Consider the following 24272-nt stretch of genomic DNA (forward strand, 5'->3'; position numbering starts at 1 on the left):
AGTGGGAAATTGTTCACTGAGTAGACAAGGGTAGTAACAGTGTTTTTTGAGTAAATTATTATGTAAGAGAAACTTATAGGATGAAAAAAAAAACTTTTTTTTCTTTCAAATGTAAACTTTTGTGATAACAGCCTCTATATGTGACAGCTGCTTCTTTATGTGAGCATGTGATTAAAGTCCTCTTGGATTGCTAAAATGTACACAGCTATATAATTATATAGGTACACAAATACTCTCCTTGCATTATTTTGATGCATCAATAATTCATAATTAGATGAGAATAAGGATCTAATTAAGTATAAAATAATTACTTTTTTTCTTTTCTGCAAGATATAAATAACAAATATTTTGTATTTCTAACCCATATAGATAAGAATGGAAGATGAAATCCATCTGAAAGGAAAATTCAGTTTTTTTTAATTCATTTACATATTTTACATTCATTTTATACTCATTACTAATATTAAAAAATACTAAAAGCAAAATACACAAGGGCCAGGAAAAAAAAAAAGTTTATTGTGTAGGTGGATTTTAAAGTATATTTAACTAATGAGGATTCCTTTATATTAAAAATATTTTTTCCTGAGTTGCACAGTCCCATGTTTCCATTCAACTAGAACACGTGCCAGTAACCTATCTCTAGTTTACTTGTCTACTAGTTTCCCTTGGCTGTAATCTAGATTTATGGTGTATCTACCCTTTCCCTTCATCTACAAGGTTCTAGGACATTTGAGTAGCCAATCTGCCCTTAAATATGTCTCTGAGGAAATGGTGCTAATTAGTATTGGAATTTACAGCCTTCCGTTTTATTGACTTGTCCTACTTTCTTCGATAATTAACTAATGAGTAAAGTAATGAGCTATGTTAGTCAGTCATGCTGTTCAATTAAATGGCAAATCAATTATTGAAAATACTTTTGGACAGCTCTTACGTTGACATGATGTGTGTGAGAGTGTGTGCATATTTAATGCAAGTGTAATTATGTCCTAGATATTACAAAGTCAGTCATACTAGAGTCATCATTTAGAAGGTCTCTTTTGACTGCAGTGCAAAGCTGATGGGAACTTCAGAATGATAAGGGCTGATGTATGACACATTTTATATCTAAACTATCATGACTTTTTTGGTCTATGTTTCAAATGCTTTCCAAAAAGCATTTTTTTTTTTAAATTTATGGAACCAGGCCTACTTCTTAGAAGAACTGGAAAAAAAAACTTTGTGATTTTTGACAATTATTGTTAATTGATTCCAAGTCTTATGCATAGATATTTTTCTTCTTCTCTGAAGGCTTTAAGCCATGAGTTTGCAAATACTATCTGAACTAGGGATCTTGAATAGAAATAATATTGTAATAATAGGAAAAGAAAATAAAAGTTAATGAACAAACAAATAAAAAACAGCCTGCATATATTCAGTTCATATATAGCAGGAGCATTTTGAGATTGACATGAGATATACCATTAGGAAACCAAAGTGATAGTTATAGGTACTGATTTGAGTGTTTTGTATTTAGGTAGATAACATAGCTATATACAGCTATATTATATATTATGCATGAATATATGCATTTGTGTGTATATTGGATTCACTTTCCAATACCAAATGCAAATAGTAGTATAGGAAAAATGCTAGAAGCTAAGAAAAATTATCTTTTAGAAATCAGAATGATTTATATTACTTTTCTACTTAGATTACATTCAAAGATTATTTTATTTCAATTTTTATATGTGCACACACACACACACACATAGGTACTGAATACACGCACAATATTATCTTAAAGCTTTTATGTCACATTTGAGTTATCTCTTCATGAATGCTATGTATTAGCAGTCTAGTATTGAATTGAGGCACAAGATAGAGGCCCAAGACTTTTTTTATCTATACTTCTGTCCCTTGCCTTGAAAACTCATTATATAAGGAACTAGATAGGCACATAACAAAGTTTATTTTTTTCTTAAATTGAGGATATGAAATGGGAAGTATTTTGAATAAGTAGACATTTATTTTTGAATTTGAGGTATAGGTTATGTGGCTTTTGAGACTCCTTCCAATAATGAGATTCTATAATGCTCTGATTTTGAAGGCGTTTTCAGTTTTGCAACAAGAACTCATAAATTCAGCCAATGTTCAATGTAAAAATCACTTATTTTTAATTCAGTTTCCATACTGTTTCTGATATCTTAATAGTTGCTAAATGTGGTTAATGATATTTATCCTTAATGAGTGCAGAGAGTTTATTAATATGTTCATGAGAGGTCTTAAAACTTAAAAAAAAAAATACTTTCCAAGAGATTTAGAAGAGATAGTTAGAAAGGAGACCTTATGACTTGTGTGTAAATCTCCAATTAGCACTTTCAAGGTTATATAGAAAAGTCCATAACAGGGTAAATATGGATCTCTTCTAAATAATACTAGAAACCTTAAGCTTTCTAAATTAGAATCTGTTAAAGAAACAACAAAGTAAAACAAAGCAAATCCAGTTTTTTTTTGTTTGTTTGTTTTGTTTTTTAAGTAACATAAAGTTTTTATTTCCAAACTGTTTTAATTCAGTGTTTGTGCTCTTTAGGAAGTCTATGTAAAGAACACAAACATTCCCATATGAATGAAATTAGAATTTACATATGAATTACATTAGAAATATGAGCTCCACTAAAGAGATAATTAGCACTGTCCTGGGTTATGTAAAGGAGAACAAAATTGAATAAGAACAATTTCAAAGCCAAATTTTGTTTTGCCTCTTCAACTAAGCTAGTTTAATCAGTGATAATGAGTGAAATAAACCCACTCCATATAAAACAACGTGCAGACCTACCATACTGTGTGAAGTACTATTAGAGACTATATGCTTTTACACACTTTATTTTTAGGGGGCAGCAAAATTCATGAGTACTTTGAACTCAATGCTAAGGCTTAAGATATGAGTCACCACTTTACTCAACCAAAAAGCACTGAGATATAGTAGGCCAATGTAATAAGGCCAGTCCAAAGAGGTCAGGAAATCTAAATCTTATAATAGCATGTCATATGCTTTACATTTAGTAAAATTTAGAAGATATATGCACACATAAAAACATGCATGGAGAACAGAGTCTGAGCTCACAGAAAAAAAAAAAAAAAAAAGATAGTTCTACTTGAGAAAAAGAGAAATGAAAATACCAAATGGGAGTAGTCTACCTGTGTAGAAATGCCTCAGCCCCTAAACAGAGCTATGGTTTATGAGTACCTACCCTAATGAGCTAAACTCCAGTGACCATAAAACTGAAATATAATTATGACATTAAAGATGCCTATATTTGAACTTAATTATTAATTAATTTAATGAGAGAATAGAAGGCTGTAAAATTGCTAATTAAATGGCTCTGTAAAACTGCAGACGGTAGAGGATTTACCAAATGATGAATCCCACAACAGTATTTGTGCTATATCAATATTCTATTAATATACAGTATGCCAGAGGTACTGGCTAGTATGCTGCTCACTGTTAAGTTGATGTGACAGGCATACAGAGTGAAACAAAATGAAGGACGTAAAATTCCAAATGACAGCAACCTTGGTAATGATTTCAACTCCCACATCTATAGCAGTTACTGAAATCAGTTAAATAAACCAAGTACAGGATAAAAATCAATCTCACTGCTATAAATGGAAACAAAAGAGTTTCTGACTGAGAAGTCCACCTCATTTTTCTGGACATGGGATGGTAAATATTCTATAGTCTCTAGCTTCAGGGAGAGTCATGGCTAATGGTGATTTGTTGACATATTTTTATGAAATAATTTAGAAAATATGTATATACTTAATACCATTTATGGTAGATAGATGCATTCACACATATACACCATTTATATATTAACAAATACCTACATGTGTACATATATATATATGTATATAAATATATATAAACACATATGCATTTGTGTGTATATACATCTATTTAAAATCAGTATCTCCTATTTTCTGATTGATAAAATAAATTTCTGATAACTCACCAAATATAGAACATGGAAATAGAACTTAAAAAGTTTTTTTTTTTTTCTTTTTCCCTCCTTTTCCTCCTTTCTACCCAATTTCCAGAGTATATTGTATTGTGCTATAAAAACAGGAATTATTTCACCTCAGAACATAGGGAATATAATAAGGTCAACTAATGATAACTAATTTTGAAAAGAAAGGTGGTTAGAGACAAAATACCCCATTCGCTGTTCAATTCAACTCCAATGTGTCAAAGATATCTTTAAAGGAGCATTTAATCTATATTATTGCCAAGTATAAGAAAGCAAAAAGTACATTTATTAAAATAAAAGACCCGCATATTGCTCAATTGTGCATTGTAAGCAGCCAAATATAAGTGCAAAGTTATCAGATTTTATTTGTTATTTTTTGGGGAGACAGGGCTGAAATATACTTTGTCTAAGTAAAACTACTTAGTACAGGAAAAGTAACAATTAAGAAAATGTTTCTCCTTAAGTCTATGAAATGATTGAAATATTTGAATGGACTTTCATGCCCATTGATTTTTTAAACCTGCCTTATATAGAATTACTTTCTGCATGTATCATGAAATTGGGAAGATTTTTTTTTAATATGTGTCAATATATGAAAAAAAAAGTGCTTTGATAAGAAAACCAAGAAATCAGAAACTCAAGAAAGAATGTATGTCTGTTTTCTTAAGAGAATAAATTTAATTGAACATCAAAATAATTACACAGTAGCCCAATTTGCTGGAACAGATTTCATAAACAACTGTGAGATATGCAAAGAAATCAGTTCTTGGCCCAAGGATTCATTTTGGGTCTGCCTCATGGGTCTATCTATAGTTTTATGATATCTTGATTTCTAAGAGAGGAATTAGTTATGTTTTGGACTGAAAGTCTAGAAAGATTAATTAACTAATCTTGGATTAGAAAATTTCAGACTAATTGAACAAGGAAAATAATTCAACTCATCAGCCAAGACCCAGATTGGTATCATATAATAACATTTTGGTGTTCATGATTTAATCACAGTTGAACAATGCCACAGCAAAATGTTCAAAAGCATAGCATGCTTCCCCACTCACTACCCTTTTTTTTTTCTTAAGGATTTAGAGGGAATAATAAAAGCAATGTTCTAGTAGCAAAGTACTACTACTAATAGTAGTAGTAGTAGGAGCCTAGTAGTAGTCATGTTTAGGATGGAAAAGAATACTTTGATATCCTAAGCAAATCACAATAAATCAAATTCTTAATTTTCCTGACCTTCATTATCTACTCCATTTACCACTCACCCAAATATCATATTTTTACAGAAACCCACATACATATACATTCGTGTGTGTGTCTGTGTCTGTGTGTATATTACATATATACAAATACATATATCTTTGCATCCATATGTATATAAACATTGGAGTAGGATAAATGAAATTATGTCAGTCTAACTGATTAATCCACAAGAATTTATTCAATGTTTGATATATAGCAAAAAATCTATTGGGTGCCCATAATACAACTGATTCAACTCCAGAAGGTGGTTGAAATCAAGGCAGAGATAAATGAGTATGTAGCTAGTCAGCAAATCCCCATGACAGGTCTTATAGAAATACAATCTCATCTATGTTTCTTCAGAAGAGATGTTTGAATAAACATTCATACATATAAATATATATGCATATGTATGCACCTGCAAATATAATAAATAATAAATAATAAAGAGCCAGAACTCTGGAGAAGTATACTTGAAACAAGGTATTAACACATTGGAATTGATGAGATGATGGCTCTCTAGTTCTCATACATGCTTAGTACTTAGTATCGTAATGTCATGGTTCTCTAGTTCACACATATTCAGTATGCTGTAATGATGTAATTATAATAAGGTATTTAAACTGGGGACAAAGTTGGACTCAGGGGGAGACTGGTTGAGACTGTCAGACTGCTGGAGGAAATGGCTCAGACTGAGACTAGGTCAGACTAAGACAGACAGACTATGTAAGAGAAAATAAAGACTTTGAACTGTATTCTTGTCCATTCTCATGATGTCTATCTTGCTGAAAACTAGGCCCTTCTGGAGAACCTCCAGAAAGCTAGCTTGAACATTACATATATGTGTGTGTCTGTGTGCCTCTGTGTGTGTGTGTGTGTGTGTGTGTGTATGGGGATACATATGTATTGCAAAGACTTAGGAGACAGATCTTTCTTTGCTGAATTTTTCTAGTTGAAAGGAGAGTAGCGGACTGGTAGCCTCCAAGTGATTCATATTCATAATTAAATTTAATTTGATCAAGGAATATGGAAGAAGGATGAATGAAGTTTTCACAACATTCAGAAGGATATAGACTTCTGAATAGATTTTGCTTTATAACTATCAGTTTTGCTTATTATATTATAAACTTTTAGGATTCACAAAGCATGTTTTCCTGTTCTGTTCCCTCAACACTTAATACAATTTCTTGAATATAGGATATGCTTAATAAATGTCATTTTGAAAAGTTCATTTTGCATATATGTAACCTATTTAGTCTTTCTGCCTCAATTTACCTACTAGAGAGATAAATGTAATCATAAATTAACATTTGATACCTCATAAAATGGGTTTCTGAATAATGAAAAAAATCTTGAAGTTCATTTAAAAAATGAATGGTCTACTTTAAATGTGAAATAATAATAATTAGTGCAGTTTGCTAAAGGGCTAGACTTTCTTAGCTTCATGGATACTATAAATCCCTAAATCACAAATTCATCTGAGTTTAGTCTAAGGAGAATTGAAAAAGGAATCCATATTTAAATCCCAATTCTACTATCAATTAATTATGTGTAGGACTTTGTCAAAATACATTTAACTCTGGTCCTCAGTTTCCTCATTTCCAAGGGAGTAACAATATGGCTTTTAAAAAAAAATAGATGATCATAATAAAATGGATGTATTACTTAAAACAGCAAAGCACTTTTGTCACAATAATCATATAAGCTAGGTGAGGCCAGTATTGCAATTATCCTATTATTCAAGAAAAAAAGAGACTCTGAGAGATAAGTGATTCTACTGTAATTACATGGCTAGTAAGTGTCTGAGATAGAAATAAAAGATTCAGTGTCTTGACTCTTAAATTTCATTTTTTGATGTTGTTGTTGTTGTTTTGTTTTGTTTTATCATTTAGCATTTAGGATAGATTCAATAGAGAAATGAGAAGTAAAAAGTAAATGTTTCATGGAAATATCTTTTGGCTCAGTAATAACAATTTTTTTTCTAACATTCATGTGAAAAAAGATTGGATTGTCTTGTGAAGTACAAAGTTCTTCATTCAGGAAGGATTCAGATAAATAAATATATATATATATTTCATATTCTATGAAGTAAATGGATTCTACTTTCCTTTCTTACTATCTTATTTTCTTATTCTATGAATTATTCAGTTATAAGACTCAGCTAAAAGCTGAAAAATAAGTGAGTGTGAATAAGTGAGTATGAATGAAAGAATGTATGTAGTCAGTCATCACATAGACCTCAGCCATTAGTGAAATCTAGTAAACCTCCAAGAGTTTGATTAATAAATTTGATATTGCATTCCTGAATTGAAATTTGGACACTGGAGGTAAAACCAAAATGGCAGAAAAAAGGACAGGGATTTGTCTGAGGTCTCCTAACTTCCTCTCCAAAAACTTTTTTTTTTTTAATAGCTGTAGTCAATTTATTAAAATTGTTGAATCATTAGGCATCTGCAATGGTAACTTCAACTTCTACACCTGGTTGCATGCTGATAGACATCATCTGTTTAACAATTTCAGAAGGACTATGCAAATCAATAAAGTGTTTGGGGATTATCATCTGAAACTGATGGCAAATCTTTGAACTTTCACCACAGGGAGTTTCTCTAGTGATTTGAAGCATCTTAGCTGACATTTAAACGGGTCTATTCACTTTCATGTTCTCTTCTTTGGCTCCTCTAATTAGGTCAGCACACACTTTCTTGAGTAATTTCACATTGTGGCTGATGAGGGTAATGCTGATCCATGAATGTCCATGTGGGACTTCACTACTATCTTGCCAGTGTCTTTGAAAACTTCTTGGCCAATTTATTCCTTCATGAGATCAAACAGAGGTGAGTCAGGAGAAGAAATAGGGAATGCCTCCTGGATGTGGTGAATTGATGATACAGGTACACAAAAAACTTGAAATATGAGACAGCAACCCTCTACTTCCAGGTCAGAAACCAATATAACATAAAGATAAAAAGTCAAGAAATAGGTTGAAAAATAAACAAACACAAATCACAACAAAAAGAACCTGGATATAGAAAGTTACTATGGTCATATGAAGATCAAACACAAATTTAGAAGACAACAAATTCAAAACTGTATATTCAAAGCTTGTATTCAGGCCATGGAAGAACAAAAAAAAATGATTTTAAAAATCAAATAAGAGAGATAGAGGGGGAAATGGGAAAACAAACAAGAGTGATGTAAGAAAATCATTAATAAAGGAGTCAACACATTGGTAAAAGAATCCCTGCCCCTAAAACAATACTGAAGAAAATAATATATTTAAAAAACCTACTGGTAAAGGAAGCAGAAAAATCCACTGAAGTCAAGAATAAAAGCAAAATTGGCCACATGGGAAAAATATACCAAAAAAATTAAAAAAATAAAACACTGAAGAAAAGAATTCCTTGAAAAGTAAAATTAGCCCCCCCCCCAAAAAAAGGAAATGCACAACAATAATTCTTTAAAAATTAGAATTGAGTGATTAGAAGTCAATCACTCCATATGACATCAACAAGCAAACAAAATCAAAAGGATGAAAAAAAGTAGAAAATAATGAATTCTGGCATTGGTTAAGCAACTAACCGTAGAAAATAGATTGAAAAGAGATACTTTAAGATTCACTAAACTATCTGAAAGCAATGATTTTTAAAACAAAAAAGGAAAAGTCTAAATAACATATTTCAAGAAATTATAAAAAAAATGCATATATTTGAAAGTTGCAGCTTCCACAGATCTGAGAATCTTCTGTTAGCCTCTTAGGCTACTCTGTCCTGGTTGTAAGCAGATGGTTTGGGAGATTTCCTACAGAAAGGCAAATTGTAAACCACTGAGTCCTGGAAGAACACAGGACCTAGCCATAATTACTCAACACCAGAAGTCAATCAGCAGAACTTCCCCACTGCAAACTAAATCAGCTGATGCTCCTTTCCATTAAGAACAGAACTCAACCTTTAAAAAAAGATAAACAAAAAATAAATAAATAAAATAACTCTCACCATAGACAGATGTTATGGAGAGAGAGAACAGGCCTCAAATCCTGAGGTTCCTAAAGACAAACAACTCCAGATGAAGTCCTAAAGAGAGATATAAACTGGTCCCCATTTCACAAGACTTTCTTGGAAGATTGCATAAAAGAGCTTAAAGAGAATTAGAAAAAAAAAATGGAGAAAGGAAATGAGATCTTTGCAAGAAGGAATGGAAAAAGCATATAATGCCCTTTAAAATAGTTATGAACAAGATACCAACTCATTGCAAAACAAAATTTGGGAAATGGAAAAAATACAATGAACAAAACAATTCAATTGACCAAATACAAAAGGAGTTTAAAAAGGTAATTAAAGAAAATAATACACTAAAAATTAGAATTGAACAAATGGAAGTGAATGACTCATTAAAACTTCAAACATTAGTCAACCAAAAACAAAACAAAAAGAAAAATAGAAGAAAATATGAAATACCTCCTAGAGAAAAAAAAAAAAAACTGACTTCAAAAATAAATCTAAGAGAGACAATCTAAGGATTATTGGACTTCCTAAAAGCCATGATTAAAAAAAGAACCTAGACATTATCTTACAGGAAATCATAAAGGAAAACTGCCATGATATCTTAGAATCAGAAGGTAAAATAGTCATTAAAAGAATTTACTGATTAACTCCTGAAAGAGACTCTAAAATTAAAACCCCCAGGAATATCATGGCTAAATTTCATAACTATTGCACCAAAGAAAAGATATTGCAAGCAACCAGAAAGAAACAAGTTAAATACTGAGGAGCCACAATTAGGATTACCCAGGACCTGGCAGCTTCCAACATAAAGGATCAAAGGGCCTGGAATCTGATATTCCAAAAAGCAAAGGAATTGGGATTACAGCCAAGAAAAAAACTAACCATCTAAAATGAGCATTATCTTTCAGGGAAGAGGATAAACCTTCAATGATATAGGTGAATTTCACCTATTTCTAATGAAAAGACCAGAACTGAACAAAAAAATTGCTCTCTAAACACAGAACTTAAGAGAAACATAAAAAGATAAAAAAGGAAAGGACTCTTGAGAACTATATTTATGTTATGAATATACTTAGAGAATTCAGATATAATTTGATTTTATTATGATAATATGAAAAAGAAATTAGAGGTGGAAAAGGAATCATAATGGAAAAAGAAGAGTAAAATAAGGAAAATACATCTCACAAAGAGGCAAAGAAGACCTATTATAATTGAGGAAAAGAACAGAGGTGGGTGAGCATTGTGTTAATCTTACTCATTACATTTGGCTCTAAGAGAGAATATCAGACATACTTGGTTTCACAGAGAAACTTGTCTCACCTTATAGGAAAGTGGGAGGGAAAAGGAGAAAAGAAAGGGAAAGATTAATAGAAGGAAAAACAGAAGTATTAGGGGAAAGGTGTAAAAGGGGGGAGGGGCTTGAAAGAAGGAAGGCTGTTTGAGGGAAGTGGTCATCAAAAGTAAAATACTAGGGAGGAGGAAAGGGGGAAATGAAAGAGAAAAACATAATTTAGGTTAAATAAGATAGAAGGAAGTACAGAATTACTTATTTTAACTTTGAATGTGAAGGGGATGAGCTTTACCATAAAACAGAAGCAAATAGTAGATGGGATTAAAAGCCAGAATCCTACAATATGTTATTTACAAGAAATACATTTAAAGCATAGTGATACATACAGAGTGAAGGTAAAGGGCTGGAGCAGAAACTATTATGCTTCAGGCGAAGTAAAAAAAAAAAAAACAAAAAAAACAACAACAACAACAACAACAACAACAACAAAACAGTGGTAACAATTCTGATTTCAGATCAAGTAAAATCAAAGATAGATCTAATTAAAAGAGATAAGGAAGGAAACTATATTTTACTAAAGGGTACCATAAATAAGGAAGCAATATTAATACTAAACTATATGCACCAAGTGGTATAGCATCCAAATTCCCCGAGGAAAAGTTAAGAAAGATGCAAAAAGAAATAAATAACAAAACTATACTAGTGGGGGAGCTCAACCTTGCTCTCTCAGAACTAGATAAATTGAATGACAAAATAAATAAGAAAGAAGTTAAGGAGGTAAACAGAATGTTAGAAAAGTTAGGTATATTAGATCTTTGGAGAAAATTGAATGGAGACAGAAAGGAGTTTACTTTTTCCTCGGAGGTTCATGGAAAATATACAAAAATTGATCATTTATTAAGGATGAAATATAAAAAAATTAATTTAATTTAAGGGAAAGAATGTAAAATTCATTTGGAGGAAAAGGGAAAATACAATGAGGTAAATTATTTTACATAACAGAGACACACAAAAAATTTATAATGGAGGAAAAGATGTGGGTAGTTAAAGGGGGCCACATTTGGACCTTACCCATAGTAGAATTGGTTTAATTAGGGAATAATACCATCAGTTGATCTTACTATCCTGGAAAATAGAAAAATAAGGGGATAATACAAGATGAGATGCAGCTAGAATGGAGGATAAATTGTTGGAAGTGGTAATCAGAAGCAAAATATTTTTAAGGGTGGAGAGAGTGAAAGGAAAGATAAAATTGGATAAAAAAGTAGTAAGATGGAGAGACAAAACATAGTGAAAATAAGTGTGGAAAAAAACTATGACAAATATCTCTGATAAAGACTTAATTTCTCAAATACACAGAGAACTGATTCAACTTTTTAAAAATAAGATCCATTCCCTTGTTGGCAAATTGGTCAAATGATATGATCAGGCAATTTTCAGAAGAAGAAATCAAAACTATATGTAATTATGGGGAAACATTTTTTTAAAATAATTATTGATTATAAAATACAAATTATGGCAACTATGAGATAATTATTCCCCAGCCCAACCTCTCATACTGGCAAATATAGCAGAAAAGAAAAAGGACAACAATTGAAGGCAGTGAGGGAAAAATTGAAATGATAATGCATTGTCAATGAAATTGTGAACTGATTCAACATTATTGAGAGCAATGTGAAGCTATGCTCAAACTGCTTTAAAACCATGGATAGACTTGCACATAACAATACCATTATTCAGTTTATATCCAAATGGGATGTTTTAAAAAAGGAAAAGGACCAATAGGTATATAAATACTTACATTAATTATTTTTGGTGGCAATGAATTGGAAATTGGGAGGGATACTTAGTTATTGAGAAGTGGCTGAACCTGTTGTGGTACACTAATGTGATAGAATATTTTTGTGCTATAAGAAACTATGAATGGGATGCTCTCAGAAAAAAAAAAAAAAAAGACCACTTACATGAACTGATGCAAAGTGAAGTGAGCAGAACCAGAACATTATATATAATAGGACTTCTTAAATCTTTTCCACTAGTGACCCCTGTTTTACCTAAGATATTTTTACATGACCTAGGGTATATAGATATGTAAAATTAGTATACAAATCAAACATTTATTAATAATAAATGATAAGAAAATTCATTTTAAAATAATTTTTTGATATAGATAGAATTTTCTCATTTATTAAAGAGGACAGCAAATTTGCATGGGATGGATGTGCTTATTTTTACATATAAAATTGAATCTTGGCAGAATATTTATACCTTATACTGTTGCCAAATTTTCTTAACTCCTCATTCAGTTATATGACACTATATGGGATCATGATCCATGGTTCAAGAAGCTTTGCTAAATACTAATAACAATATAATAATCAGCTATGAATAATTTAGCTATCCTCAGCAATACAATGATCTAAAATAATTCTGAAGACATTATGATGAAAATGTTATCCCATTTCAGTAAAAATACTTTATGGACTCTGAATGTTGATATATATATATATATATATATATATACACACAATCAATCAAAAATCAATCTATATCTATATCTATATTTCTTCATTTTCTTGCTTTTTTATTCTGTATTTTCTTGCATAAAATGATTAACATGGAAATGTATATTTCCCCTCATTGTACATCTATGCTATTTATCAAGTTGTTTGTCTTCTCAATGAGGAGGATGGGGGGGAAGTGGGGTGGAGAAAATATAATCAGGGAGAAAATTTGAAATTCAAAATTTTAAAAGAGAAATTTTTTGGAAATTGTTTTTACATGTAATGGTAGAAATAAAATTATATATAAGCACATGTAAGTATATATCTATGTATATATGCAGATATACGTACAGATAGGTAAGCATATATGTATGTATATATAAAAAATACTAAGAAGCTGAGAAACATTAGGGTTTAATTTCTTCCATGTCCTTTAAATGAACATCCTTATATAGTTTTTACTCTTTAAGCCTAGATAGTAACAGCAAATTTGCCAGAAATTTTGGAATTCAACTTTCAATTGCCAACAAATCACTTTGGAGAACTGCAGAGACTTCAAAACTAGCCTTGTATACCTACCAAAAAATGATTTTTTTCTACAAAATATAATTACTTATGGTCAGCAATAAATGCTACTTCCTTCTTTATTCACATCTTTATTTTTTCATTTTGGATTATATTTTTAAAATAAAATGTCATAAAATTTTCTTTTCTATAAATATACAATGAAGACTTGATTTGATTTTTTTTAGATATGAATCATTTGATATGAATGTTTCAAATGAAAATAAGGTTCAAGTGCTTTCCCACCCCAAAGTTGCCACACTTCATTGTAAAAACTCTTTTATTTGAGATAATCCCCATTCAACTTCTCCTTTTCCTCTTTCCCTTTTCCATAATACATTTTCTTTTTAACTCTATTTTTTTAGATATTTTTTAGATATTATCCCATCAAAATCAACTCACAATCTCTGTCTAAGTATACTGCTTCTAACTGCCTAATTATGATAAAGTTCTTAGGAGTTATAAGTGTTATCGTCACATGTAGGAATGTAAACTTTATTCTTACAATGGAAAAAAAAAATCTTTCTCCTCACAGAATGATCATAAGGAAATGAGTCCTATATGTGATTGATAAAATATATATCTATTTAATTTTTTAATGCTACATTGGTCATATTCCTGAGCCTTTGATGTGTTTAGTTTTTCCTGCATCAATTAATTGTAACTCAATTGTAGATTTAATTAAAACAAGTCACTTACAAAAACCTAGGACATTACTTGTTCAGACATTTTTTTAGTCTTTGGATATTAAAATTCTAGTATGACACCAAGGACATAACTTCAAATCTTCTCCATAAATGATGATGATGATGATGATGATGATGATGATGATGATGATGACAATGACCACAAAAATTATCATGGCATTTTTTGTTCACTATTTTGTTCACTGTAACTCTTTTTTCTCTCCCCTTCCACATGTCAAAATCTTTTAGTATCAACTCTATTCTTGGACAGTTCTAGTCACTGATGATATTGGCAAAAGCATATTAATTTTCTATAATTAATTAATATAAATATTAATAATTATATGATTAATATAAATAATTAATTTTCTATAATCTTCCCCTTTTTTCTAATATTAATTATCTCCTCTTCTAGTTTTTTTCCTCTTCTATGTTTATAATCATATCCAAATATTTCCCTATTATGCAAAATCCTTCATTCATTCCTACCATACCTGCTAGTCATCCTCCTCATTTTTCTTCTAACAAAACTAGCAGAAAGTCACCTTCATTTTCACTCCACTTATTTACTTTTTAAAAGATTTTAAAAGATTACAATTTAAAAGATTTTAAATTGACTTTCAGTCTCCTCACTCAACAGAAACTTGTCCCTCCCAAGTTACCAATTATCTCTTAAATGCTAAATTTGATGGATCAGTTTTTATCTTTCTTGATATCATGACAGCATTTGATACAGTTGAATGTCCTGGCTTCCAGGTTATGAATTTCTCTGGATTTTGTGAATTTCTTTTTTCTGGTCTTTTGTAAATGGTTTCCTGTACTTCTTGGTCTCCTTTGCTGGATCATTTTTCATGACCTACACACCAACACTTTATTTCAGGTTTTCTTCTTTTTTTTTTTTTTTTTTTTTTTTTTTTTTTCTTTTCTGTGCTTTCTCACTTGATGACCTCATCAACTACTGCCAAATGTTAACTTATCATTTCTATAAAGATGATAATTAGAAATCTCTCTAGCCAGAATGGATTGCTCTCCTGAGAAGCAATTCAGAATAATTTCCTGTTGTATATTTCAAATTCGATCTCTCCAATATCTCAAACTCTACCTATCTCAAGCAGAACTCACTGTCTTTTCCTGAAAAAAAAAACCATATTTTGAATTTCTCTGTTTCCATTGAAAGCATGTCTGTCCTTTCAAGATTACAGGTTTGAAACTTCAATAAACTCCTTTATTTCTCACTTATTCTATCATATCCATTCAATTGCCAAATTCTATAGTGTCAGTCTCTCCAGCATTAGTCACACCAGTCTCCTTCTCTCTATTCTCAAAGTTTCTTCTTAGGTCAGGTCTTATTTCCCCCCTAACTTGATTATTGCAAAAGCTTTCTGATTTGTCTGAATAAAGTCCATTCCCTCTATAATACATCCTCTGCATAGCAACCAGAGTTATTTTCCTTAAACACAGTCCTGATTGTATCACCACTCTACTTAACGTTAAAACATTTAATACAACTGCTATGTTTTTCTATTTCTATATCAGCCATAAAACCACTTCCTAACTCAAGCAGCTCCTTATTGCCTTTAGGATAAAACATAAATTCTTCTGTTTGGCTTTTACAAACCCTTCACAACCTTGCCCCAGCCTACCTTTCCAGCCTTATTATAAATGTCCCTCTCTGCACTCTAGAAGTACTGCCAAACGGGTTTGTTTTAATGTTCTTCTCATACAGTCACCACTTCACATTAGCTGTCCTCAAGTCTTGGAATTAATTCCCTATTCCTTTTTCTCATGGAATCCCTTAATTCTTTTAAAACTCACCCAAAGTTTTATCCTCTCATGAATAATCTTCTGATTTCCTTCTCTTTTCTTTCCAGCTTTTAATGTCTTCTCTCTCAATCCTAACTTTTCATTTTCTATTTTTAATTTTCTATTAATTTCCATTTTTAATTTTTCCCATTTTTCATGTTTTCCTCACATATGTACATATTGTTTCCCCTAATTGAATGAAACCTCCTTAAAGTCAGGAAAAGTTGTATTTTTTTCATTGTATCACCAGTATCTAACATAATGCATAGACAGAGATTGAATAAATATTTATCAACTAATAAATTATGAAATAAGAGGATTGAGCTAAGATCTCAAAGATCTTAAGATCATAATTCTAAAGCACAAAGAAATTTCAGGGATCATATTATCTTGCACTTTCAATTTATAGATGGAGAAATTGAGGGCAAGAAGAAGTCAGTACCTTGTTTTGGATTAAATATGTAATAATATTAGGGTGACATTGGAACACAAGTGTTCAACTAAGAGTTTGTCCATGGTACCATGCTTCTTCCTTTCTAGCTTCTGGAAAATTCCTGCATTGCTAGTGGTTATGGATACATATCAGGGAGGGAGACTGGTAAACAGAGAGCACACTAGTTTTGGGGTCAGAGAATGTGCATTGTATATGTAGTTTTGCTACTTATAGTATGTGTGATACTGGGTAAGTTAATCTTCTTTAAGCCTAAATTTTATCTAAAATTTCCTGTTAAATGAAGTTCTTAGACTAGATTAACTCTTCTGTTTCTTCCAAATCTAAATCTATGAAATTGAGGCAGTTTTAATATAATTAAAGCATATTGAAGTTCCTGAAGAGTTTATACCAAAGATAACAAGAATTCCCAAGAGCTATAGTCTGAGTGGTTAGTCAGTAAGTCGGCCAGCAAATACTTGTTAGATAGTTACTCTATTCCAGGGAATGGGACAAAAATAAAGTGTCTGCTTCAAAGAGCTTTGGATTTTAATGGGAGACAACAAGATGAGCATATCCCTATGATATTGTAATTATTCAAGTATTTATGTGATGAGAGAAATTCACTATTACAACTATTCCTTCATTTCTCAGGGAGGTATAGACCTGGAAGTTTTCTACCTAGTATAGGACAACAAATGGCTCTTTTACCAGAAGCACTTGGACTGAATCTTCTTTAGGTTTCAGTAGCTAGGTGAAGCAATGGATGGAATGCCAGGCCTGGACTCAAGAATAATAATGTTCAAATACAGTCTTAGTTTACTAGCTGTGTGAATGTGCACAAGTCACTTAACACTATTTGCCTCCATTTCCTCAATTATGAACTTCAAAAAGAAATGGAAAACAACTCCAATATCTATCAAGAAAACCCCAAATGGGGTCAGGAAGAGTTGGACAAAACTGAATGATTATCTACAACTGAACAAAGAGAAAGACCTTAGCTCTATGTTGCCTGAGGATGCCCCTAAGTTTTCTAAAATGAATGCACCTGAAGATAAGAAATATTGACCATATGTTCTAATTGTAGCATTCTTCCTAATGTGCTGAGTGAACAAAGAGAAATCATTGAATTTCTACAACTACCCTATTGCTTATAAAAGGAAGCTAATAAAAGCAACTTCTCTCCAAAATTGGCCTAGTAGGAGAAACTAAGTAAAAATGATGATGAAGTGCTTCACAAACATAAATTCATCAACTCTTTAATGACAGGAGTAACCATAGCAACAGGCAGTCCAAATTCCAGCACATGTCTGTCTTTTTTTGTGGCCAACTGCCACTTAGGAATGAATTCTTTTAAAAAAAAGCTATGTTATTGTAAAAGGGCATATGGGAACCTAATGTGTTCTTCAGCAAATGAAAAGCCAAAACATCTGGTGTGCTAAATGGAGGGAAAAAATTGAGAATATGGCCTACTTAGGGCTGTCCTTTTTAATATTCAGGTGTATACTAACCATTGCTTGAGTTGGGGAAAAAAATGCTGCCAACCTTAGCTTCACATCACTGTTTTTTCAAAGAACTGGAGAGTATTTTTATGATTGTATTATTTTCGTAAGTTTTGGCCCATTTCTTCTATGCACATTATTTGTTGTCATCCAATTTCAGTCTTGCATTTGAAACAGAGAAGTATTCAATCTGCTTCACTTTAAGCATACTTGATTTATCATTTAGCAAAGGGCCACATTAGGCAGGTGATGAGATGTTATGTGATATGAACCTGTACAAACCAATAGTTCCCTTTATAAAGAATGATCAAGAGTAAGCATATTGAATTATTGAGAGTGACAGAACAAGTGAAAGAAAGTTGAGTCTTGTAGACCATCCTAAGAATGTTTCCTGGAAGTCTTAAACAGCAAATCAATAATGGACATTTTTAAGAAAACAATACTAACAGTTGTGCCATTGCCACTTAGTCACTTTATGACCAATATTTGTATTTATTTGTTTGTGTTTAGAACTATGATTTGTTTTTTAGTCTAAGAATCTTTTGATGAGGAAAAAAACTTTGCTAATATAAATTGGCACCTTCAGGCTTAAAGGGATGCATGCGATGTTGAGTCCTGTCATTAGTATATGTGTGAAAGAAAGCATATGAATACATATCTTGTCTCTGAGACCAGCTCTCTCATTCACTATGCCATACAATCTTTCATGTTATTAATGATCAAATGAGTTAATATTTGTAAAGTGTTTAACAAAGTGCTCAACACATATTAAACACTAATGTGTGTTCCTTCTTAATAAATTATGTACTTAAAAATCATAGCATTGGGATATCTTAATTGATTTTCTTTTAAGTGCTGATTATTTAAAAGGTATCTGAATCTAAATTGTCATGTATTTAAATCTTTAGATCAAACATTATGGTAACAAATAAAGTCTTATAAAAACTATCATACACACACACACATACACACACACACACACACACACACACACACACTGCATTCACAAAGAAAGATGAAACCTAGTCCAATAATATAGACATGGACAATTATTTGCCCTTCTTTATTCTTCAGTTCTATCATTTCTAAAATGAAGAAGTTCAATGAGAAGATCTGTAAACTCCCCTTTGTTCCTAAGTTTCCATAAATCTATAAAGTTCATTCATTCATTCACTCATTCATTCATTTATTTAATAAGAATCTCTTGAAAATCTATTATACCTTTAGTCTATTAACCCATTTCCCACCATTCTGAAAGCACTTATTTATAACCTCTATGCCCAAATCTTTCCATCTCATTCAAAATATATCATAAAAGATCTTATCAGATGTACAGCAGTACTTTAGGGATATCTCATTTGCTTGTGCAAATTCATTTATGCAAATCTAAAACGTTCTGCAAATTCTTGGATGCAGATATTTAGTAAATATTTGTTAAATTAAATTGTGAGGGGGAAAAATAGATCACTTTACAGACCAATGGTCTATGGAAGGCAGCTATTTACCCAATGGTAGGAGTTGCCAAATATTGCACTTCACTGGTATAGATTTTGTGCAACTAGTGTCACTTCTACTCTATACTCACTGTACTGAAGTGGAATTTAATGTAAGCTGTGTTCAATTGACTTACTAAAATCCAAGTATCTTATAAAAACTATCAGACCAACTAGTCTAGAAATCCTATCTAAAAAAAAATAATGAAGTTAGTCTGGCAAGATACATTCTTGATGAACTTATATTGGCTTATACTGACCACAACTTCTATTTCCAAGTGCTTACAAACCATTTGTTTATACTATATGAGCAATATAATAAAGCAATAGGAAGTAAGGGGTGGTCCCCTCCTTTTTTTGCACTCAAAGTATTTACAATAAAACTATATAAGATACACTTAGCAAATGCATTTTGCATAATTGAAATAAAGTCCTTCAACATCCTTGATTAAAAGACCAGACCTGAGTAGAAACATTCAAATATAAATACAGGAATCAATCAAAATATTTTAAAAAGGCAAATGTGTTGAGCATTTGGAAGGAGTTATAGAAGAATGTATTTCTCATATTTTAAGAGAAAGAGAAAAAAAATGTTATCCTCAAGAACCCATGTCAGCAAAGGCTATAGAAAGAATTAAATAAGAAAAGGATCCTAGGAATGATTTTTATTGTTTTGATGATTTTAAGGAAGAAAGAATAAGGAGAGAAAAAAAGAAGGGGAAGAAAACTTACCATTTCTCACAATTCAGGAGCACAAGTAGAAGACAGAAAGAGGAAAGAAATGTAGGGAAAAGCATCTTATGAATTTTATTTTCATTCAAAGCTGTCAAAAGAAAATAAAACACAAACTAAAAGAGGGTGAAGAAATATATTCAGTGTATTAAGGAAATAGGATTTGGGAGAAGAAAGAAGAAAAAATGAAAGTGTGGACAGACTCATGAATGTATTGATCATAATATTTTTGTGGTGTGTGAAGAATTTTAAAAGATTGGAAAAACAAAAAGAATCTATGATGAATGTCTGAAAGAAGAGAAAATAATGGGGGAAAGGAGTAGATTGTATCAGTTATAGATCATAAATGCAGTGTATATTCTTTACAAGCCAATCTTTTTTTTTAAGGGAAGGACACAGATTAAGAAGAGCATAAGACATACAGGAATACTTAAAAAATAACCTGTGAAGGACAATGGGATAAACTTATATGTAAAATGGAAGAGAATGTTAGTTGGATTTACAGAATCTGACAATGCATGGCTTATAAAAAAATTAAAACATTACAGATTTAATATAAAAGTATAATCGAAGCAAATCATAATATGTTTCAACTGAATTTAAAAAAGCAAGATTAGGAATCACAATATCAAACAAGGGAAAAACGCGAAAAAAAAAAGTTAAAAGAAAAAAACAAGTGAACTATGTTTAAAAGCACCACAGACAATGAAACAAGATCAATATTTAAAATAAATGCACCAAATGACATAGCATCTAAATAAAATCTAAATACTAAAGAAAAAGTTAAGTGACTCCCAGATAATATAAAATGTTCTATTATTGTTCTGTGCAACAACTACAGAAGAAACATTGACTAAATCTTAACATATAGCTACTTATATTTAATGAATAATTTGATCATAGGAAAAGTTAGTTCAAGGACATTTTATTCATTCATTTTTATTCTATTGTTAATGTTAATGTTGATAATCTAAAATAATGATTTTTTTAGGATGCTTTGCTCCATTTCCCATCTGTCTGTCACTGTCTTTATGTAAGATGAAAAAATGTTTCACAAGTTTGAGGGCTATTTTATAATTTTCTTTATTTCAAAGGTCACATTACCTAGACTCAAACTTCTAGCACATGGGGTGAATTCTCTTTGCTAAATATATAGGACGATGGGGGCAAAGTACATAATGGATAACTATGTTTAGGTAGAAATCTGCATTATAGGAAGGAATACTAAGATTGCAGGTCAGTTTAATGATTCATTTATTATTTACTTAGCTTTGACTGTATATCAATATAAATAAAAATACTGTATTAGATATTATAAAAGATGTACTATTTACATAATACTGGTTCTTATCCTCATGTAGCTCACAATCTAGTGGATAGACAGATAGATATGTTGATAGAAGTTAATCAGCAGTTTCATAAATACAAAACTACAATGCTAATGTAATTTCTGCCATAGGAAGAATGATTTGAGCAGTAACAATTACATGGCAAAGGATATGAACTATCTGAAGGAGGTGAGCTATATATATATATATTTTTTTTTTTGAATAAAGGATTTGTAAGAATAAATATTTTGTGCAAATTAAGACAACTCTAAGATACCACTACACACCTGTCAGATTGGCTAAGATGACAGGAAAAAATAATGATGATTGTTGGAGGGGATGCGGGAAAACTGGGACATTGAAGCATTGTTGGTGGAGTTGTGAACGAATCCAACCATTCTGGAGAGTAGTTTGGAACTATGCTCAAAAAGTTATCAAACTGTGCATACCCTTTGATCCAGCAGTGTTACTACTGGGCTTATATCCCAAAGAGATTATAAAGAAGGGAAAGGGACCTGTATGTGCACGAATGTTTGTGGCAGCCCTTTTTGTAGTGGCTAGAAACTGGAAACTGAATGGATGCCCATCAGTTGGAGAATGGCTGAATAAATTGTGGTATATGAATATTATGGAATATTACTGTTCTGTAAGAAATGACCAACAGGATGATTTCAGAAAGGCCTGGAGAGACTTACACGAACTGATGCTGAGTGAAATGAGCAGGACCAGGAGATCATTATATACTTCAACAACAATACTATATGATGACCAGTTCTGATGGACCTGGCCATCCTCAGCAATGAGATCAACCAAATCATTTCCAATGGAGCAGTAATGGACTGAACCAGCTATGCCCAGAGAAAGAACTCTGGGAGATGACTAAAAACCATTACATTGAATTTCCAATCCCTATATTTATGCCCACCTGCATTTTTTGATTTCCTTCACAAGCTAATTGTACAATATTTCAGAGTCTGATTCTTTTTGTACAGCAAAATAACGTTTTGGTCATGTATACTTACTTATTGTGTATCTAATTTATATTTTAATATATTTAACATCTACTGGTCATCCTGCCATCTGGGGAAGGGGGTGGGGGGTTAAGAGGTGAAAATTGGAACAAGAGGTTTGGCAGTTGTTAATGCTGTAAAGTTATCCATGCATATAACCTGTAAATAAAAGGCTATTAAATAAATAAATATATATATAAAAAGAAAATCATAATATAAACAACCGTTAAAAAAAAAGAATAAATATTTTGGTGAAGACTTAGAGATATACATTAGGTTTTGATTATGAAAGACCTCAAAACAGCAATTTCAACCAGGATAATGACATCCTAGAAAAATAATGAACATTCTGAAAATTATTACTCTTTTAAGAGGTGAAAGGGACCTTAAATATTATCTAGTTCAATCTCTTATAATCCTCTGCCTCAATTAGTTCATTTCTCACTTTTAGTAATTTATTCAGATGTCCATTGATTTGGAAATAACTATGAAAATTTTGGTTCATGAATAGACTGGAATATACTGCATTGAAAGAAATTATAAATATAAAGAATTGATGAAGATATTAACAGAAATTTATGTCAAATGAAGTGAACAGAATGAGGAAAAATCCCACAGTAAATATAACTAAAACAGTGTAAATGAAAAAAAAATACTACTAACAAATTGAAACTGAATGTTGTGTAATTGTTAAGACTGAGCATAGCTCTAAAGAAGAGAGATGAGAATGTAGGATTTTTTGTAAAAGGGAAGGGATGTTATTATTATAAAGTAGTGTATATACTATTAGACTTGGTTGATGTGACAGATTTGCTATGGTGCTTCCCTCCGCCTTCTTTATATAAATTCATTGTTATAAGGGATCACTTTCTGTGTGAAAATTTACTTGCAGAAAATCAAGTGAAATAAACCCAAAAGATATCAGTCTGAAAAAAGGGAAAATAATAGGGATAAGAAAAAGGGAGTTATAATTCATAAATGCAATATACATATATAAATATACATATTTATATTACACATATACATACATAAATGCATAAATACAATATGCATTGTTTACATACCACTCCTTTTAAAGGGAAGGAAACAGTGAGAAGAGAATAGCATAGGGAGATATATAAATTAAAAATCAATTAAATCAATATTATGTGTCTGTTTTGTATAAGAAATTGAATCAAATACGGGTTTCTTAAGAGTGTATAGATTAGTAGGCATAGAAGACATACAAAAATATGATATTGATATAATATTTCATGCTTAATAGTATCATTTAAGGACCTTTGAAGAAGAGGGAAGACATCTGATAGGCAGAAATGTAAGGAAATGCATATCAGTTAAAGGAGAGAGCATGTGGAAATGCAAATTTTTTTTTAAAAAAGGAAAGATGAGATCCAAGGTTTAGTAGTTTATTTTGACTGCAAGCTATAGTTTATGGGGGAAAACAGGCTGATCAGATAGGAGAGGAATGGAATTGTCAGGTTAAGAAGTTTGTGTTTTAACAGATATTGAGGCTATGAAGAGTCCCTGAAGGTTTTTGAACAGAAATGCTATTACAGAGCAAAAGATAAACTGAAGAGGGGAAAACTAAAGAAAAGGAGATCAGTTTGAAGGCTATTGAAATATTCCAATTAAGAGATATTAAAAGACAGAAAAAAGTTAGCTTGTGTCTCTGAATTAGGAGA

The 24272-nt window shown here is 31.2% G+C and overlaps 1 pseudogene; it reads right to left on the bottom strand.

Annotated features, from left to right (window-relative positions):
• Positions 1-7689: 7689 nt before the first annotated feature.
• LOC100921235 overlaps positions 7690-24272 on the bottom strand; it is a 32639-nt pseudogene continuing 16056 nt past the window's right edge.

Source organism: Sarcophilus harrisii, chromosome 1 (assembly GCF_902635505.1).
Source record: "Sarcophilus harrisii chromosome 1, mSarHar1.11, whole genome shotgun sequence".
NCBI lineage: Eukaryota > Metazoa > Chordata > Mammalia > Dasyuromorphia > Dasyuridae > Sarcophilus > Sarcophilus harrisii.